Source organism: Trichosurus vulpecula, chromosome 9, assembly GCF_011100635.1.
Source record: "Trichosurus vulpecula isolate mTriVul1 chromosome 9, mTriVul1.pri, whole genome shotgun sequence".
Taxonomy (NCBI): domain Eukaryota; kingdom Metazoa; phylum Chordata; class Mammalia; order Diprotodontia; family Phalangeridae; genus Trichosurus; species Trichosurus vulpecula.
Genome location: NC_050581.1, coordinates 110,015,300 through 110,037,011, shown reverse-complemented (window position 1 = coordinate 110,037,011; position 21,712 = coordinate 110,015,300). Strand labels below are relative to the sequence as shown.

Below are 21,712 nucleotides of genomic sequence, written 5' to 3'. Positions count from 1 at the left end.
TGACACAAGTCCAGCACTCCCTCTATGGCACACTGCCTCATATAATTTGTGAACTGTCACAAATTCTCTGTGCAGATAATTACTATGTTTTCAGTTACCACTAGAGAATGATCTATAGTGAAAACCAGCCAGAAATAGCCAAGAACATGGACTGTCCTTTGCTTTGCATACCCTTACCTATCCATAGGTGGCTTTCCTCTCCGTGACATTATTTAACTGAAGCTTCCAACGTCCAAATACAGTGAAATCTTACACTGCCTACTGGTAATGGGAGAACACAGACCTTCCAGCCATCACCCGAAACTGTATTTTCTTGCAGCCTGATGGCAGTTTCCCAACCCCCACCTTCACTCCTATCCCCACCCCCAAGGGTATGAGAGGAAGGCTGCCTCCTGGAGGATTTTACTCCAGTAGCATGATCACTATTACCCCCTTGAGCAACTCACACATTCGGGGGCCAACTTTGCATTCAGGTATAACAGTCCTACTTTATTGCAGTTCTATACCTATGCAGAGGGTTCAAAGACTAAGGTAAAATGCATGACATACACTGGGAAATACTCAGGAGACATTTGGAAGGAGAAAAAAACCCATTAGAATATAAACATAATACAAGCCTTCAAGACAGACCATGGATTTTTATATGAAGTAAAATCAGGATAAAGTAAACTGCTTAGATAAACAAACCAGAAAAGAGTATATAACAGTATATAACTGTAAAGAGTATATAGCAGTGCCTGTTATCAGATAGGCATGGAGAGGGAAAGATGGGGGCAAAAGAAGATCTTTCAGAACTTCTAGGTTTTTTTAGAGATAATTAAAACCAGAAACTTCAGTCTGAGTTTTGTGTCTAAGATAGCTGCAAGGATCTAGTAGTGCATCACAAACTTTCCCCTCTCCACCACAGCTCAGCTCTCTTCTCTCTCTCTCTCTCATTGCTTTGTGGTCCCTGGGTTGCCACCTCTCTCCAGCTCAGCTCACATTAGGTCCCAGGCAAAGGGACAGATGACATCCTTTCCACTGCTGTAACTGCTTCTCAGGTCATGTGGTCCCAGCTTGTTCTTCTCATTCTGTCCTTTAGCAAACTACATTCTGTTTTGAAAAGTCCCAGGTGTGACTCAAGTCCACCTCTAGGTCTAAAGATTATGATCATTCAAATCTCTCTCAAGACTGAGAGGGAATACTTGTCCTTCTGAACTAGGAATCCCAGAATGCCAGTCAATTCTCAAACCCTTATTACACTCCCATAGCTGACATTTATGTAGTTACTGCTTTAAGATTTGCAGTGTGTTTTACATACAGAATCTCAGCAGAGTTTAATTAAACCCCTATGAATTAGGTACCAAAAATAGATTAGCTTACTTTCCAAAGAAAATGGGTCTTAAAAGAGGTAAAGTGACTTAGTTGGTGGTCATGTGGCTAATAAGTAACAGGGAGAGTATTTGAACCCAGCTCTCTGCTGGTTACAGGTCCAGCATTCTCTCTACTCATACTCACCTTTATAAAGACCTACACAAATATAAAGATATCTTTTATTTTTTAATGAAAGTGGGGGAGAGGGATTTACTGATCTTTAGGGAGACAGTTTCCCTGAACTGCTATTGATCACTAGAATTCACTTTCCTGACCTGTTTAAATGGCCAAGGATCTTGGCCCTTTCTCATTTCTTCCACATTTCTGTGTTAAATATTCTTTGCATTATAAAATCTGGGACTCGCTAGCCAATTTTAGGCTAAAAATAGTGTTATTTCTGCTACTGCTCCACGTGAACAAGACAACCCACCATTCTATGAAGAATAATTTATCTATATTTATGGATTCTTGAGATAGAAAAAAACTATAAAGCTACAAAACCCCAAATTAAATAAAGTAATAGGATTCCCTGCATTATTTCCACTATATGCTCTCAATTCCTTCAAGTGGGAAATAGTAGAATCATTGCATTTTGAATCTGAATGGGAATCCTCAGATTCTGAATCCTACTTTCTCCATGTAACCCTTTGAGGAGGGGGACCATGTCAAACTTATCTTTATGTCTTAACCATCCTCCAGCCTAATGTCTTGTACGTAGTAGGTGTTTAATAAATGATTCTCAATTTGAATTGATGGTGAAACTATGAATGAATGAAAATGAATGAAAATTCATTTATTAAGAATTAATTGTGGAGGCGGAGCCAAGATGGTGGCTGGAAAGCAGGGACGAGCGTGAGCTCCCCACCGAGTCCCTCCAAAAACCTATAAAAAATGGCTCTGAACCAATTCTAGAACTGCAGAACCCACAAAACAGCAGAGGGAAGCAGGGCTTCAGACCAGGACAGCCTGGATAGTCTCTTGGTGAGGTCTATCCCACACAGAGCGGGGAGCAGAGTGGAGTGGAGCAGAGCAGAGCCCAGTGTGAGCAGCGCAAACCAACCAGACCAGGAGCCGGGCAGAGTGTGCCCTAGTGCCCTGAATCAGTGAGCTGCGGCAGTTACCAGACTTCTTAACCCCCAAACACCAAAGACAACAGAGAAGGTTAGTGGGAAAAGCTGCAGGAGTGGAAGGAGTTCGCGGCTCTGCTACTGTGCTGGGGGCAGCAGAGGTGGGGCAGCTACAGAAGTACAGCTGCTGTTGCTTCCGGACCCAGGCCTACCTGGTGGGAGGAATTAAGTGGCAGATCAGAGCAGGAGTGAAGAGCTTGCTGAAGATCTAAGTCCAGTCCGGGTTTGGGGTTCTTGGGGAAGGAGGAGTGCTGGTGTTGCAGAGCTGGCACATCCCCCAAGCATGGAACATAGTACTCTTACTCTACAAGCAGTCATACCACGCTGAAAAAACTCAAGGGTCAAGTTAGTTGGCTGGGAATATGGCCAGGCAGCGAAAATGCACCCAGATTCAGTCTCAGACTTTGGATTCTTTCTTTGGTGATAAAGAAGACCAAAACACACAGATGGAAGAAGTTAACAAAGTCAAAAAAACAAAAGCCTCCAAGGAAAACATGAACTGGTCCCAGGCCATGGAAGAGCTCAAAAAGGATTTGGAAAAGCAAGTTAGAGAAGTAGAGGAAAAATTGGGAAGAGAAATGAGAAGGATGCGAGAAAACCATGAAAAACAAGTCAATGACTTGCTAAAGGAGACCCAAAAAAATACTGAAAAATATGCTGAAGAAAACAACACCTTAAAAACTAGACTAACTCAAATGGCAAAAGAGCTGCAAAAAGCCAATGAGGAGAAGAATGCCTTGAAAGGCAGAATTAGCCAAATGGAAAAGGAGGTCCAAAAGACCACTGAAGAAAATACTACCTTAAAAATGAGATTGGAGCAAGTGGACGCTAGTGACTTTATGAGAAATCAAGATATTATAAAACAGAACCAAAGGAATGAAAAAGTGGAAGACAATGTCAAATATCTCATTAGAAAAACCACTGACCTGGAAAATAGATCCAGGAGAGATAATTTAAAAATTATTGGACTACCTGAAAGCCATGATCAAAAAAAGAGCCTAGATGTCATCTTTCAAGAAATTATCAAGGAGAACTGCCCTGATATTCTAGAGCCACAGGGCAAAATAGAAATTGAAAGAATCCATCGATTGCCTCCTCAAATAGATCCCAAAAAGAAATCTCCTAGGAATATTGTCACCAAATTCCAGAGCTCCCAGATCAAGGAGAAAATATTGCAAGCAGCCAGAAAGAAACAATTTGAGTATTGTGGAAACACAATCAGAATAATCCAAGATCTGGCAGCTTCTACATTAAGAGACAGAAGGGCTTGGAATACGATATTCCAGAGGTCAGTGGAGCTAGGATTAAAACCAAGAATCACCTACCCAGCAAAACTGAGTATCATGCTCCAAGACAAAACATGGATTTTCAATAAAATAGAGGACTATCAAGCTTTCTCAGTGAAAAGACCAGAGCTAAATAGAAAATTTGACTTTCAAACACAAGAATCAAGAGAAGCATGAAAAGGTAGTCAAGAAAAAGAACAAGAAAAAGAAATTGCAAGGGACTTACTAAAGTTGAACTGTTTTGCTTACATTCCTACATGGAAAGATGATATGTATGATTCATGAGATCTCAGTATTAGGGTAGCTGAAGGGACTATGCATATATATATATATATGTTTATGTATATATGTGTATATGTGAGTGTGAATGTATGTATATATGTATGTATGTGTGTGTATATATACACACACACACACACACACACACATATATATATATATATATATGTAGAGAGAGAGAGAGAGAGAGAGAGAGAGAGAGAGAGAGAGAGAGAGAGAGAGATAGAGAGAGACAGAGAGAGACAGAGAGAGACAGAGAGAGACAGACAGAGAGCAGGCACAGGGTGAGTTGAATATGAAGGGAAAATATCTAAAAGAAATAAAATCAAATTAAGGGATGAGAGAGGAATATATCGAGAGAGGGAGATAGGGAGAGATAGAATGGGGTGGATTATCTCATATAAAGGTGGCAAGAGGAAGCAGTTCTGTGGGAGGAGGGGAGAGGGCAGGTGAGGGGGAATGAGTGAATCTTGCTCTCATCAGATTTGGCCTGAGGAGGGAATACCATACATACTCAATTGGATATCTTAGCCCACAGGAAAGAAGAGGGAAGAAGATAAAAAAGGGGGGGGATGATGGAGGGGAGGACAGATGGGGGTGGAGGTAATCAAAAACAAACACTTTGGAAAGGGGACAGAGTCACGGGAGAAAATTCAATAAAGAGGGATGGGTTGGGAAGGAGCAAAATATAGTTATTCTTTCACAACATGAATATTGTGGAAGGGTTATACATAATGATACACATGTGGCCTATGTTGAATTGCTTGACTTCTTAGGGAGGGTGGGTGGGAAGGGAAGAGGGGAGAGAATTTGGAACTCAAACTTTTGAAAACAGATGTTCAAAAACAAAAACAAAAAAAGTTTTTGGGTGCAACTAGAAAATAAGATGCACAGGCAATGGGGAGTATAAATTTATCTTGCCCTGTAAGAAAGGAAGGGAAAAGGGGATGGGAGGGGAGTGGGGCAACAGAAGGAAGGGCTGACTGGGGAAAAGGGCAACCAGAATATACGCCATCTTGGAGTGGGGGGGAGGGTAGCAGTGGGGAGAAAATTTGTAATTCAAACTCTTGTGAAAATCAATGCTGAAAACTAAATCTATTAAGTAAATAAATTTTTAAAAAAAGAATTAATCGTATGACAAGAACCATGCTAAGAATTATTTCTTTTTAATTCTAAAATGTAATGTAACATCCGTCTAAGTGAAGCAGGCAAGCCTTTCATCCCCTTTTAGAAATATTAAGAAAGCATCTTATGATTATCCAAGTCTGAAGCCTTTGGATGAATCAGAAAGACAAACTCTTATCAGTCTTTAAAAAAACCACCTATCAATTGCTAAACAATCCCCTGCTCCTGATAGTCTATAAATGTTATTTCAGAATGTCATGTCAGAGATATGTCTGAGGGCATGAGAGGACTTCACCAGTTTGGACATTTCTCTCTCCAAGCAGAGCGATGTTTAGAGGAAAACAATGATAAATTAATACAAATTACTTCTGATAGATTTGTGCCTATAACTGCAATCTATACAGTATTAACATTTTTTCTTCAATACGTTTACTCATAACAGGGCACAATGGATAGAATACTGGATGTGGAGTCAGGAAGACCTGAATTCCGATCCTTCTTCAGACACTTTGTAGTTGTGTGACCTTGGGCAAATTTAACCTCTCTCCTCCTCAATTTCCTCATTTGTAAGATGAGAATATTAATAGGATATCCCAGGGTTCTTGTCAAGATAAAATGAAAAGCAAATGAGATAACATATGTCCAAGCCCTTTGGTAATATTTAAGTGCTGTATAAATGCTAGCTTGCTACTATTATAAAATTAGCTCCCAAGAAATAATAGAGTGTGTAGTTGTGCAAGTATGGTTTCCTTTAGGAAACTGTCACAGGACTATACAAAGCAGTGTTTCTGAGTAAAATCTTGGTTCAAATAGCAACAGATGGATATGCGGTGAGAGGTAAGTTTGGGTTTTATCAAAACCAATCTGACAGCCTATTATTTTATAGATTAGCAGAATTTAGGGAAGCAGCTGTTTGGAGGAACACCCTGCCAAATTAACTATAGCATGGGACCTAGCTAGTGGACATTGGGGAGACACACCTGACAAAACTGAAACAGAAACTGAAACAGCTTTTGATGATCACAGCACAGGTTGGATGACCTATAGAAGCCCTTCTTTGTGTCTCTAATTTCTAATTCCTCTTCTAACTTTTGAGGTGCTTTTTTGTCAAATGAAATATATGATGCATATAATTGATATAAATAATCTATAAAGGTATATACTCTCTCAAAAAGCTTACAGCTGATTCTAAGGTTTTTTAACGATTCCATTGGGGCATATGTTACCATCACACAGAAGCATGATCATCAGAGATTATCAGAATTATAGTAACAATACCACAACCCATAGAAGCCTTTGTGGGGCTCTAGGAAATCCGGGGCAAAATGTTATCACTATATTTCCTGAAGTGCAGGGAGTACCTGGGGAATTCAGAATATTGCACTTCTATTTAGTGTTCTTATCAGTTCCACAAAGAGTACAGGAAGAGAAAGTAATGGCTTCTCTCCTAGAATAGAGGAATCAATTCTGGGTGCCACATTTGAGGTAATAAATTGACAAAATTGACAAGTAGGAGAATTTCCATAGGAGGGCAATTAAGAGGGAGCCAAAGACCATGCCATGTAAGTATTCATTTAAATAAGCATTGTCTTTTAACCTGGAGAAGAAAACACTGGTGGGGAGGAGTTCCTGTACAATAACTATCTTTAAGTATTCGGAGGACTGTCACTGGAAGAAGGATTAGGTTTGTTGCGTTTGGCCGCAGAGACTAGAACTGGAAGTAACAGGTGAAATTTGCAGAAAGGCATGATATTGCTTGGCAGCTCGGTGGCGCAGTGGATAGAGCACTGGGCCTGGGGTCAGGAAGACTCATCTTCCTGAGTTCAAATCTGGCCTCAGACACTCTGTGACCCTGAGCAAGTCACTTAACCCTGTTTGCCTCAGTTTCCTCATCTGTAAAATGAGCTGGAGAAGGAAATGGCAAACCACTCCAGTATCTTTGCCAAGAAAGCCCCAAATGGGCTTATGAAGACTCAGACAGGATGGAACAACAAATAATATTGTTTACACGCATATGATCCTTCCTCCCCATTCAAACAATTAGCCAAATCTAGGTCTTTATCAGTTTTGGCCAGGAGTATTGTAACAACCTCCTATTTAGCCTCCTTGCTTCAAGGATCTCCTTACTCTAATTCATCTTCCACGTACCTACTAAAGTAATTTTGCCAAAGCACAGTTATGATCATGTTACCGCCATGCTCAACAAAGTCCATTGACTCCATATTGTTGGCGTGTAAAGTACTTTAAAGTTCAGCCCCTTCCTATTTTTGCAATTTTCTTTCTTGCACATTTCCGCCTTCACTAAACTTTTTGACCTTGCCATACTGGGCTAGCTGATGTTACCCACAAATGAAACTGCAGCTTTTTTTTCTGTGCCTTTGCCCTGACAGTCCCCCATGCTTAGAGTGTAATCCCTTCTCACCTTGGCCTCTTGGAATTCCTGCTTTTCCTTTAAGACTCCCCTTCTCCTAAAGCCTTTCCTGTCCCCCCATGCTATTACCTTTCTCCCACAACTGCTTAGTTCTCTCTCTCCCTCTCTCTCTCTCTCTCTCTCTCTCTCTCTCTCTCTCTCTCTCCTCTTACCTTCTCTCTCCCACTCACCTTCTCTCTCTCTCTCACCTTCTCTCTCTCTTCACATATATATATATATATATATATATACATGCAAGCATGTTGTATTTCCCAATCAGAATGTAAGCTCCTCGAGGGCTTTTTAAATCTCTGTTTAGCACAACATCTGGCACATACTGCTTTCAATAAATGGCTATTGACCAACTGATTGTCCTCTAATGTCTTTCAGACATCACTGGCAGTAGTTCTGCAAACATATGTACAATGCTATCTATGACTTGAGATCAATGAGTTTAGTTGTTACCTGACCATCTGCAGCTAGGTGGTATACTAGATAGAGTGCTCGGTTCTACCTTCCTGGCATCAGGAAGATCTAAGTTTGAATTTGACATCAGACACTTGCTGTGTGACTGGGAAATTCACTTTCTCCTCTGTCTCATTTTCCTTGACTAAAATGAAGATAATAGCAATGCCTATCTTGCAGTGCTGTTTTGACCATCAAAGAGATACTATTCGATAGCAGGTGCTACATAAACTCTTACTTCCTGCCACCCCCAACCACCATTTTGTATGCTGCGACACAATTTCCACAAGGGGAAGGATTTCTGTTCGTATGTTTGTTTTTGTGCACACAACACAATTATAGGCCCTCTGGATCTTGCTTCCTACCTTCTGGGAGTAAAGTGGGCGGCAGTAGTTATTTAAAAGCAGACCAGACATAAAGAAACAAGACGAAATCTAGTTATTTAAGGAGATCCATCTTGTTTCATTTTGCTACTACTGATCTCCTTATAACTACCTCTACCTTTCTTAGACTATTTTAGGAAAGAATGGATAGAAAGCTGATGGTAAAACTACAGGGTAGAGGGCAGTATAGGCAGTAGGAACATTGTGCATAAAATCAAGCCTAATTTTCTCTAAGAATTCAATAAAATCCTGAAGGGCAGTAGGGCAACTTTTCCAAAGCATTTCCTTGAAATGGAGACCATTGTAAAGAAATGGTGTGCCCGAAGATATAGGAATCAAAGGAGAGTCAGGGCAAAAGGAATATTTGGTGACTGTAAGATCAGTTTTTTCTTTTTATCTTCATAATAAAATTCATCGGTCAATTATTTTCCCTTGGAGATTCCACAGCATGGTGTTAGAAAAGTTTAAGATTTGAAGTAAAATTTGTGTTTAAATAATAATGATGATGATGATATGATAGCTAGAATTTATATAATGCTTTAAGATTTGTCAAGCACCTTACACAAATTATTTCATTTGATCCTGGCTCTGACTTGTTAGCTATATAACCTTGAGCAGGTCACTGAATCTTGGTATACTTAGGCACAAAATGGGTTGAGGTTGCACTATATGGTTGCTAAAGGCCCTTCTAACTCTCAAACTATTCTGTTGAAGGTAATTCATATTTATCTAGTACTTTAAAGCTTTTAAGGTACCTTACATGAGTAATCTCATGTGATCCTCATAGCAACCCTGTAGAGGGAAGTATATAGTAGGAATATTTTAATTCTTACTTTACAGACTCAATAATACTACAAGTATATACATGTATGGTATATATTAAAATCTATAACACAATAGTTTTTTTTTAATTAGGAAACTTATAGAGAACTCGATTTGGACTTGGAGAACCTAGGTTTCGAGCCTAGCTCACTTACTCTCTGTATCTTTGAGCAAATTTCTTTACATCATCAGGTTTCAGTTTTATCTTCTACAAAATGAAGGAATTGTGTAGATAATCCCTAAGGCCCCTTCCTGCCCTAGATCCTAAGGCATCCTATTTCTCATATAGCAGAGGCTGGACTGTTGCTTTAAAAAATAGATGTTGTGACCTATCAAGGTTCCTTCTTGCCTTTATATTTTAAGTACAGGGGTGATGCTAGAAAGCTGAAGGTAGTAGTAGTACAGTGAGGTCCAGTGTTCCATGTGGCCTACCTTCAGAATTACCTATGGAGCTTCAAAACTCTGTGGCTTTAACAGGGCAAACAACTTTACCACATTCTGCCCAGGCCTATTTTCCAGGATACTGCTTTTCTGAAAACAGCCTATCACATCCATCACTGGTTCTTTTCTCCATTTGATCTGTCAGATTTCTCTTTCAACATATCCAATGGTCTTGAAATATCATCTTCTGGTTTTCTCTGGAGGGAGATTCCAGGGTCAGTCTACCTCATTTGACATCCCAGCCTAATGCCTTAATCTCAGGGAAACTTCCAGGCCTGGTTAAGCTAAAATATCTTCCCCAATAGCCCACCTGGTGCCTGAAATTCTTTCCTTTTCAATAACTTCTCATGGGGCATTTGGAGACATATATTCAAACTCATTTAGGACATTGTGCAATCTGGGAGGAGTAACACATTAGCAGGGATTATTTAAGAACACATAGAGTTTTAGAAATGGAACCAATTTAAGAGATAATCTTGTATGTTTCTTTATTTCACAGAGAAAGAGACTTTAGCCTGGTAAAGGGAAATATCTTGGCCAAAGTCAGTGGCAGAGCTGGTAATAAAACCCAAGGGTCCTGATTCTCCATCCAGTATTCTTTTCCAATATCACACTGTATCCTTCTTCCACCACCCATGTTCATATAAGAGAGCAGGGTCCATAACAGATTGGGACATTAGGAAAGTGAATTTTGATGGGGAGGTACAGGGAGGAAAGAGGACACAACAGGAAAAAATCCAGACTGTAAGGTACCAGTCTGGGTGGGGTGTCACAGCAGGGGCCACTTGGCACCCAAAGGGAAATGGTGGTCCTGGGTTTTTTAAGCATGTGGACTTGAAAAATTGGAGGGGGCATTGAAGGAAGAGGGTCAGGAGGGACCCAAGGCTGGTACAGGTAAATAGATATTGTCTAAAGCAGCAGTTGTAATAGCAAACAGGGTGGGACTTTCTGCTGTTTTTTTTCTTTTGGAATGCTTTCTAGCACTAAGGCAATTAAGTGCTTTTGACCGAGTCTGCCTTAGTTTCAATCAAGAGTCTTTGATGACTTGCTTAAGTCACAAGAAAGCCTAAGTCACATGAATTTGAGTTACATGGTTGTGATACTCTCTGACCCTGAAGAAGTGTATATATACTTGGAGGTTAGCATTTTGCTTTGTTGGAAGAGCGTTCCTGTGATTTTGCCAGACTCTGGGTAGCTATTAAGGAGCCCCCTGGCTTTGAAAACCCAAATGTTGGTACTTCTCTCTCTCTCTCTCTCTGGTAACTATGTATGTATTGCTATGGACAGACAGTTAGAAGCTCTGTCTGCTGATTGGTGTTATTCGCGCTATTTATATGATTTCTGTTTGTAATTTCTGTTTGTGTTTTCTCTAAAGTTCAGGGTGCTGACTTTTTCCCCTGAACTAAGTGAATGATATATGTATGTTTAATTAAAGTGAGATTGTAAATCCCTTAAAGTTGTTTTCCTTAGAAAAGTAAATCAAAGAACCTGTGCTAGGAGGCCTCCTGTGTGATGGTGTTATTGGCCTTACACCTCCACAGCAGCTGCAAATAACACTGTTGTCACAGTAGGATCAAACTCAAATAGAAACATAAATCAGGATCCCTATGGGCTGCATATTTAGAAAACCACATATTAACATTATCTATGTTCTGTTGTATTTTTACTTATTTTGTTAAGTATTTCCCAATTACAAATTACAATTTAATCTGGTTCTGGTCACATGTCTGATGGACTCACAGCAGTGTGTCTGGTCTAGAGCAGCAGTTTCCAAAGTGTGGTCTGAGTATCTCTTGTGGGTCTTTGAGATCTTTCAGAAGGGTCTCTAAAGTCAAAATTATTTTCATAGTAATACTATGATGTTTTAGTTTCTAATATGGTAAAGGTCAATATACATAACACATAAACAAAAGCTCTTTGAGGGGATCCTCAATAATTTTTAAGCCTATAAAGAGGTCCTGAGATGAAAAAAGTTTGAGAAACACTAGCCTAGGGTACAAAGTGTAGAATGATACAACGAGTGACACTTTTAAACATTACCTTTTATGAATGATCATCTTTTCAATGACAGAAAACCTCACTCTCCATGACACATAAATATTTATTTTGTGGTGTCCAGTAATATGTATTAAAGTGAAGGCTCAAAGTTACCAGTGGATGGAAATACACAGAAGATATAAATACCAAACATTGCCTACAGGGCACAAATTCTGTGTTCCAGCTCTTGCTGGAAGCACAAAAGACAAGTTTTCTGTCTTCACAATCTTTCCTGGGGTTGGCTCCATAGAGGTTTCATTACTCTTGTTAACTCCAACATGGTATAAATGTATGACATTATGGATTTTTAATGCACAAATTCAGATACATCATTAGTCAGTTCATGTTTCCCATTTAGATCACCATCTCCCCATTCCAGCATAACTAAAAACTATAAAAGCCAGCTAGTTTCTAGTGTGTTCCTACAGTCACCCAATGTGTACATTTCAAAAGAGTCTGAAGTTCACACTGTCTGTTTACTCTGTTAATTTTGACTTTGATGGATCTGATTTTCTTCTTTGTGAAAACAAACACATATTCTCTGAATAACAAGAGAAGTGAGCTCTTCTTTTGTTCCTTTTATCCCCTTCCCATATTCTTTTCCTTACCCATAGTCACCCTCAGATAAAGGACAGAACATAGTGGAAAACTTCAGTGGCAGCAGCTGCAGGATTTGTGTACATAAGGAAAGCCCTTTGCCCAAGCTTAAGGAACAGGCTAGCTCAGAGAATCTATAAGGGTCCCCTTCTTTTCTGCCGAACAACACACCCCCTCATTCCAGGTGTTGCTGGATGACTGCAGATCCTACACAGAGGGGGACAGTAGCTTCAACCACTGTGAGATTTTTCACTAATACCAAGTAAACAAGTATTGGTAATTTGGCATAACCCACACAGGTCTCTCTTGGATTCTATTCAAGCAGGAAATACTGAGGGGGATTCATGATAGAGCATCTCACCCACAAGGCAGTGAGCAAGGAACCTTGAAGGTAATGTTATATGAAGTGCTGGCATTTTTTCACAGGAGGCTAATCTTTTCTCCCAAGAGGGTGAAGACTTAGACTTGCTTTCATTTTTAAAAAGGACTGTTACATCTATTCCTTCCAGTGAGTACGTGGAGAAAGGCTGCACCCAGAGCACATCCTCCCTGGTGTAGGAACTGATTCTAGAATTTGTTTCTTCTCTCCCCTCCCCTTTCTCTTCCTTTCTTTTCCCTCTCTTTTCTTGATTCCCCTCCCTTTCTTCCTTCCTCCCTCCTCCCTCCCTCCATCTCTCCCTCCCTCCTTCCTTCCTTCCTTCCTTCCTTCCTTCCTTCCTTCCTTCCTTCCTTCCCTCCTTCCTTCCTTCCTTCCCTCCTTCCTTCCTTCCTTCTTTCCTTCCTTCCTTCCTTCCCTCTCAGCTTTTCTTTCTTTCTTGAGGTGTAGATGAGACACTTTCACTTCTTCCTTTCCTCAGGGTGTGCTCTTGGGTTTGATGTAATTGTCCTGCTGTTCTAATGTCACTTAGCATTATTATTGTAAAGATGAATGGGACTAGGGTCAGAGTTCAGCTTGAAGGCATCTGCTCACTGCATCGCATACCGGAAGTGCCCAGAGGTGATCTTTAATGAAAGATTGAAAAAAGATCTGCCCTAGGAGTCTTTCCAAAATTGAGTTCCAAAGAATCGGTCCTTCAATGGAGGGATGAGGAGTGAAGGAATAAGAGGTGTTGATGAAGAATGGGAAATTTCCTATATCAGACATTTGCTTCCCCTTAATCTTCTTACTCCAAGATGGAAAATATGGAGAGAAGAGCAAGTTATTGAACTGGAGCCTTGGAGGAGGGATCATAGGCTTTTTGAAATCATTCTAGTCCAACCTCCTTATTATACAGATGAAGGAAAGGAGGCTGAGAGAAAGGAATTGACTTGCCTAAGCTCAAATATAAAATATAGGAAGATACAGAATCAGGCTTTAATACCAGGTCTTCTGATTTCTGACCTAGGGACTTTTCTATTCCACTTCAGGGGAATGAACTTTCTCCATTTTGCCTACTTTATTCACAAAATGACTTCTTCAAGGCTGAGTTTCCACTCTATCTGCAGACTCTTGGTGTGCTTCCTCTCCTCAGGTTACTTAGCCATTGAGACGTTTCATGTTCTCTTATTGGACTCTTCCTTTCAAGGTGCCTTCTATCCTCTCATTTTACTGGGGCAACATGCTCCTTATCATAGAGGCTGAAGGGTACCGCTGATCAGGATCTTCCATCAGAAGAAGGCCCCCTGTTCTTTTTTTTTATGAACCCCCTGGTACCTTCTTGTTCTATAAAGGTAGAGAATGACAACAGTAACAGCAGACAATCCTATACCATCGTTATGGCCTTCACCTCTTATTATCTCATTCCTTTACACCGACCTCTCTGGTTTCCTTTTGTTCTCTGGGGAGAAGGGATTTTAGGTTTATGTCCTAGGATAAAACACGTGCTAGGTCCTAAGTAAAAATTGCATATTTCTATTAAGTGTTGTCTTTTGTCATTGCATTGCACTGTGGGGTTGGGGCAAGGGCAGAAGAAAGAAAAACTTAGTGAAAAATGACATCTAAATTATATACTTTAGTTGGCCCCATATTTTTGGTGACTTTGGGTAAGTTGTATTATGTGTTGTGTCAGGGAGGCAGAGATGGGTGAACAGAAAGGCCCACTTCAGGTCCTGATATTGTACATAAGACACAGCTTGATGTTATCAAGAAACAAGGAGATGATCTATATTCCTTTTATGAGTCAGGCTCCTGTCACTCAGGTTCCTACAGGGCAGGTTCAGAAGCAGGTTCAGAACTTGTGTAGGGAGGCATATGCAAACACGAACTATGTAGTGGTCATACATATCACAATACACTACATACCATTTGTACAGAGCAGTCACGCATATCTCATGCAGGTACACATGGTGGGCACACAAACATACCCCACACTGTGACCATACTCACAGAAACCATACATCCTATGCACATCACATAATGCTCTCACACATAATGCTGTCATCCATGACACCCATTTTACATGTAGCAATCACATACACACTACACATAGTAGTCTCAGGCTCTCTCTCTCTCTAGCCACCTTTCTCTATTCCCCTCTTCCTCTGTCTCCTTCTGTCTCCCTTTCCCCCCTCCTTCCCTCCATGTCTCTGTCCCTCTCTGTGCATTTTCTCTCTCTCCGTCTCTGTCTCTTCCCCGCCCCCCCCCGACCCCCCCTTCAGCCTGATAATGGTCCCAAGCAGACACAACACACTGTCCAAGTACATAGTCATCCCACACACTTGTATAGTGGTAACACAACACCGCCCCTGGGCCTCTGCACACACCTGTTATGGTCGCACACCCCCTCCTTCGAACACTCACTTATAGTGGTACTTCCCCTACTGACCTCCAAGGGCCTCAGCGGGAACCCCCAGCTCCCAGTGCAGCTTCTGCTCCAACTCTCTCGCTTTCTCTGCTTGAGTGAGCACTTAGTATCCCTCCTCTGAGCATGCGCAGCCCTCCTCCCTCCCCCCCCCTCCCCCTAACCCCTTCCCCACCAGCCTTTCCCTCTATTCCTTTTATTAAACAAACAGGAGATCCTGAAATCTGTAGCTTGTGCAAAAAGATCCGTGAGGAGGAAGAGAGAGGGATGATGGAGGAGGAATAATTGCAATCAACCACCCACCTCCGTCATATTTCGCAAAACCTCTCTCTCTCTCTCTCTCTCTCTCTCTCTCTCTCTCTCTGTCACACACACACACACACACACACACACACACACACACTCACACACACTCGCACACTTGCACACTTGCACACACACTCGGGATATGCATTGGGTGAGGACTGTGTCCCTGGCCAGCAGACTGAATGGATCTTGCTACTCTTAGCCGGACAGCTGTGTAAGGGAGCGGGGAGCAGGAGGGATCCGCAACTGGAGGTTGGAGGTGAGCACCCGGCACAATGAGCCAAGCCAAGCCGGCCAACCGGCCGCTCTTTCGGGATGCAGCGGCAGCAGCGCGTTTTCGGGGCAGCTGGCAGTGGGAGGCTGCATGCCTGCGGGAGGATGGTAGGTGCGGGCGGGCGAAAGGTGGCAACCCCACAGTGTAGTGCTCGTAGGGCAGAAAGAGGAGATGAGTATGGAGACTCAGATCCTTGCAATGAGAGGGAGAGAAAAAAGAAAAAAAAAGAAGCTTAGGTTTCTGAAATGTGTCCGCCTGAGGGGAAACTGTGGGGTTTCTTTCCCCAAAATGCCCATAAACTTTTCCCCCTTCTTATTTGGGGAAATGTGCAAACAAAGGGGGCATGTTGGCTTCACTTTTCCTTCCCAACTCTCCCTTTCTCACCCACGCAGGCGGCTGGATTCGTTTGGGATCTGTAGTGTGTGACGCGTTAATGTGTGAGATCTGAGAATCCGTGGCTGTGGGTGCTGGTGTGTGTGTGTGTGTGTGTGTGTGTGTGTGTGTGTGTGTGTGTGTGTGTGTGTGTGTGTGTGTGTGTGTGTGTATGCACGCGCATCCTCGGGCACGCGCTGCTCCAGGTAATCGGATGATGTCCGCCCTGCTCTAGCCTGCCTGGGTGGAGGGTCCGGGTTTCTCCCGGGAACCCCGCGGGACAAGTGGCTGGCGCTGATTTTACTCTTGCCCTGGCACCTCCCCAACTTCCCGCCCCCTTCTGCAGCGCTCGCTGCTGCCAGTCCGAGCGCGCGTGCCCGGGGCGGCACAGGGCTGGGAGGACAGTCCCAGAGGGGCAGCCGAGGGTATTCTCCCTCCCTGACCCTGTCAGAGGCGACAAGGGTGAGGCGCGGGTCAGAGGCGGGTATGAAGGATGACTTGTGGAAAGGCTTAGTTCGATCGACTCAATGAAGAGCTAGGCTCCTGGATCTCCCCGAGGGAGAGGTGTGCTGCTGCTGCCGCTGTCCCTGCTGCCGCAGCCCTAGCCACTGCTGCGCAGGATGTGGCTTTATTTCTGCTTCAGGGTTTGTGACACTCACACGTGCGGAATATCTTGGAGGAGGATTCTGGGTCTCTTCCTGTCCTTTTTTTTTTTCTTTGTGGGTGAACCAGTTCTCCTTCAACCTCCTTTCTCAGCTCCTGCTGTTTGGTTGATAAGCACCTACCTTCTAGGCATCCGTTCAAGGGGAAAGGGTCAGGATAATGGTCCCCTAACACGAGCCACCTGGAGAAAGAGAAGGAAGGAGGGAGAAAGAGCGAGAGAGCGAGAGAGAGAGCGAGCGAGCGAGAGAGAGAGAGAGAGAGAGAGAGAGAGAGAGATGGATGCATATCAGCCATTGAAAGAAGGTCCAGAGGCAATACCCTTTTTTGAAATCGTAGAAATTGGGTCAGTGTGTGAAAAGAGCACATTCCAGGACTGGGACAATAGGAAGAAGCAGAAGGAAGAGGAATGGGTCATTTCAATAACTAGGAGGATGAGCTTGTGAATAGAGGCCAGGGAAGACAAGGAGGCAAAGGAGGAGAGTGTGAGGTACTCTACACCTCAGGCTTATTGAATACTTCTATTTCTGAGTGTGCATTTTTGAGATGGATTTAAATGATCATATCTGGACTATGTAGTTCTTAGTATTGACCTTTGTTTAGCCAATCAAATCTCAGTATCTGTCATCTAATAAACTTGCTCCTTACTCTCAATGAGAACTTCTATTTTGTTGGGCCAAGGGTTTGTGTGTGTAGATTGGGGAGCTTGGGAGGACACAAACACTTTTTTTCCATCCTAAAAATAATATTTATAAAGAAATGGGTCATTAGAAAAGCAAAAGGCTAACACAACTTGAGATTAGATAGCATATTTAGACCAGGGAGTCAAGAAGAGTTTGTGCTTTGCACAGGAGGTGTTTGACAGAAGAAATACCTATTCCCTAGGGGAGGAAACCCTTTCCATTATTTCATGACTTCCCTTGAGGAGGAATTGATGATCATAGTACTGATGATGAGATGGTGAAGGGTCTAATAAAGATCATTCTCATATGAAAGGAACCTTGACTGAAAAAGCAGTGTGTGCGTGTGTGTGTGTGTGTGTGTGTGTGTGTGTGTGTGTGTGAGAGAGAGAGAGAGAGAGAGAGAGAGAGAGAGAGAGAGAGAGAAAGCACACAGCCTGTCATAAAAATAACTGAGATTGTGTGAATATCTCAGGAATCCACAAACACAGAAGCTTAAAAGTATTTAGAAACAACTAGAGAACCCTTTCAGGGGGACTTCTGGCTTGAAATGGGCGGGGGGGGGGGAGGATTTAAAAATAATTGCCAACATATGTCCATTTTTATTTTTCATGAGTATTTTCATCATCTTTCTTGCCAGGTTTGGCAAGAAAAGATCAAGATTATTTCTGTGTTTTTTTCATCCCACAGGCTGTTTTTCTCTTCTACTCAACATATTTCCTCCTACTTCATCTGTCAATTAAGCTTTGGTCCCTTCTAGCCAACAAGTATTTATTAAATGTGTGGCATGTACCTAGCTTTGTGCTAGGCTTCGTGAGGCTCTCTATCCTCAAGGTAGTTGCAAATTAGTTGCAGAGATGAGACCCACAAACCTGAAAGCTTCAGGAAGCAATGCATGACAATATATAAAGGAGTACAAGATTGTGTAATGTACTGGACATTTATTTCAGAGAAATCAGAAATTAATGAAGACAGAAGAATTCAGAGAGAATAAAGAATTTAAACTGAATCTTAAAGACTTTTGATTCAAGCATTTGTTAATCTGTTACTATACCCAAAGCACTGTGCCAGACTCTGGGGGGTACAAAGACAATCCATACCTACCCTTCCTGGTAGAGGGTACAGCATGAGCAAAAGGAAGAACAGTTATTCTATGTGTGGGGAATGGTGAAAATACTGGCATGATTAAAGTAGAAGTGGTATTGGTGAACGAATTGGAGATGTTAAGGAAGAGAGGGCACATTACAAAGGGGCTTGAATGCCAGGATAATGTTAGGTTTGATGTTTTAGGCATCAGGGAGCTATAGTTTTTTTGTAAATAGTAGTGACATGGTAAAAGCAGGGTTTCAGAAAGATTTGTGAGCTGTCAATAATGTATAGAATAATTGGGAGGTGAGAAGAGACTAGAGGCAGAATTGGAACCTACTGCAGGAATATAAGCATGAAGTGATGGTACCTGGATTGGGATAAGAGATAATAGATCTGGGAGGGACCTCTGCACTTCTAGTCCAAATCCTTCACTTTTCAGATGAAGAAACTAAGACCCAGAGAAATGAAGTGACTTCGTTGCCCAAGGTCACAAAAGTAATAAATATCAGAGGCAGGGTTTGAACCCAGGTCTTCTGACATTGAAGTCAATACTTTTTCCCACTATATCACATCACTTCTTGGAAGCAAAACTGAATGAATTATAGAATGATGGAAACAGGAATGGAAAGAACACTTCAAGGAAAGAATAGGTGGTTTTTGGTGATACATTGAATGTAGGGAATGAAAGAGAGGAAAGTAAAAGCTAACTGCAAGGTTGTCTGGGTGACCGAGAAGAGTTGTGGAATATTTGTTCATTCATTTACCATTTATTAAGTATCTACTATGTGCAAATTACTGCAATGGGTGATACTAAAATAATTATGATATAGTCCTTTTCTTGAACCTTACATTCTAGGAGGAATGATATGACACACGTACAATAAATACAATAACTATGGTTTAGAATAAAATATACTAAGAGCCTGAGAGATAAAGTGCTATGTGGTAGTAGAAGTCTGTCTGGAGGAATCAGGAAGGCTTCCTGGAGAGGATGGATTTTGAACTGGATTTGGAAAGACTGTTAAATACTCAAAACTTAGCTAGAGGAAGGAGAACTTTCTAGGTCATTTTTAAAAAATAATCATAATTAGGCAGCAATATTATTTTTAGGATGAAAAAGACTAATTTAGTTTTGAGCATGTAGAATTTGAGTTGATCATGGAATATATTATTAGCCATATGTTGAAAGCAGTTGGAGAAATGATTCCTAAAAAGCTAAACTTTGGGTAAAAGGTCAGGGGTAGAGATTTGGGGAAAAAATAAACAGTGACAGTAGTCAAGGATGTGAGACTGAATGAGCTAATTAAGCAAGAAAATGGTGGAGGGGTGGGGTGAAGAAAAGAGGACCAAAGACTGAACTTCAGTGAAGTTAAAGGAAAAAGAGTAGTGTCAGGAATGAAAACAGCTGATGAAATAGAGGTGGGATAGTGTGGTGGCATAAGAAAATATGAGAGAATTTTAATATGGGGTAGGGAGCATGATCAATGGTGTTAAATCCTTCGAGTTAAATATTTTGTATGCAGATTCATAAAAAATGAGAACAAAGAACAGATGTTTTTTGGATGTGCCAGCTGAGTGGTGGGATCATAGAATTATTAAAAGATAGAACCTTAGAGATCTTCTGGTCTGATCCCCTCATTTTACAAATGAGGAAATTGGGTCTTAATTGTGACTAGAGGAGCAATTGAAGCCATACAAAGATCAGAAGAGGTATCCTCTGCCTTCAGAGAGCTTACAGTCTAGAAGTGAAAGACACCTAATTCTCCCTCCAGTATCAGTCACTAACATTAAGCTTAATATTTAAGAAGCATTATTAGCTTTTACAGACCCAAGAGAGTGTATTGGAATCACTGAGTTGAAACAGAACTCAGATGTGATCTGATTCCCTCTTACATCCAACCAAGAATTCCTTCTGCACCACCCCTGGCAAGTGCTCAGGCAGAATTTACCTGAAGACTTCAAGTGAGGGGGGACTCACTACCTCCTGGGGTATTCCAATTCCCTTTTAGAAAGGTCTAATTATTAGGAAGGTGGTTCATTCATTCATTCATTCATTCATTCATTCATTTGTTTGTTTGTTCATTCGTTCATTCTTTCAATTGTTTATTGCCTCTTCTTCAATTTGTGCTCTTTAGTTTTAAAGCTAGAAGGAACCACTCTCTTTTGCTTGTAGGGTCAAGTAGAAGGAGTTGAATATACCTCTTCCACATGAAAGGACTCCAGATATTTAAAGGCTATTATCATGTCCCTTCTTGAAGTGTATTTATTGCAGTGAGATTTCAGGGCACTAAGTGTCCCCTTCCTGACCTGAATGGCTAAACAGTCTTCTAGAAAGTCCATTCCTTAGCCATCCAAATACAACTTGTACCTCAGTCAGGATATACCCACTTTGTTCATTTGTGATATCAGTGGTTGTAAATGTAAGGCTTTGACTTCCCTCAGGAGACTCTAACCTGTGTTCCAATATTTATATTACTTTTGACCATTTGTAATATGTCACATCCTGGGATTGTATTTTTCTAGGTAAAAGGGTAAAGCTGCCTTGTGGTTATGGAGCAGAATCAGGAGTCTGAAAGTTTTTTTTAACAAGCCAAAATATAATCAACCTCACTGTAGAACTTAGACTGTGTCTATGCTAGTAAAATAAATTGAATCATTAAGGTAAATATCTGGATTCCCAGTTTTGGAGCCAGAGGCAAAAAGATGTATGTATATAAGAATCTCTGAGGTCAACAACATAGGAACAGGAATGCCCTACTTCCTCAATAGGGCTATCAACCTTAAACACAGTGAAAGTATGCAACTGCCTACATGGGAAGATTTCAGGGATGACAGGATGACCAGTGCTCAGAAATAAATAACTTCTTTTAGTCTTTTTCTGAGTCCTCCCATGCCTACTGATTTTTCACTTAAAAGTCCATCCTTTAGCTTCCAATTTTAATCTCCATATAGGAATTGGCCTGTGGGGAGGTGACACTTCAAATTTTAATCAGTCATTTATCCTATAGCGTGAAAGAGTTTAAGATTTTTTCCTAAGATGAGAAAACTCACAATATTGGGCACTTGAAGGGAAGGAAAAGACAGGGGATTGGCAAATAATGGGAAGCTTAGGTTCATTAAGGGCAGCTAGTTGGCACAGTGGATAGAACACTGTGCCTAGAGTCAGGAAGATCTGAGTTCAAATCTGGCCTCAGATACTTATTAGCTGTGTGAGCCTGGGCAGCTC

General features: G+C 41.4%; 1 protein-coding gene and 1 long non-coding RNA gene across 2 annotated transcripts in view; one reads left to right on the top strand and one right to left on the bottom strand.

Annotated features, from left to right (window-relative positions):
* Positions 1-12,014: 12,014 nt before the first annotated feature.
* Positions 12,015-15,199, bottom strand: LOC118831499. Its single transcript, XR_005009144.1, has 2 exons — positions 15,130-15,199; positions 12,015-14,027 (listed from the first exon to the last, which is right to left on the bottom strand). It is a non-coding gene; the product is annotated as an uncharacterized LOC118831499 (long non-coding RNA).
* Positions 15,200-15,303: 104 nt separating this feature from the next.
* The window catches only part of PLPPR1 (phospholipid phosphatase related 1), a 344,485-nt gene continuing 338,076 nt past the window's right edge, over positions 15,304-21,712 (top strand). The window contains exon 1 of the mRNA XM_036737378.1: positions 15,304-15,670. The gene's annotated coding sequence lies outside the window, so the exon portion shown is untranslated. The remainder of the gene's footprint in view (positions 15,671-21,712) is intronic.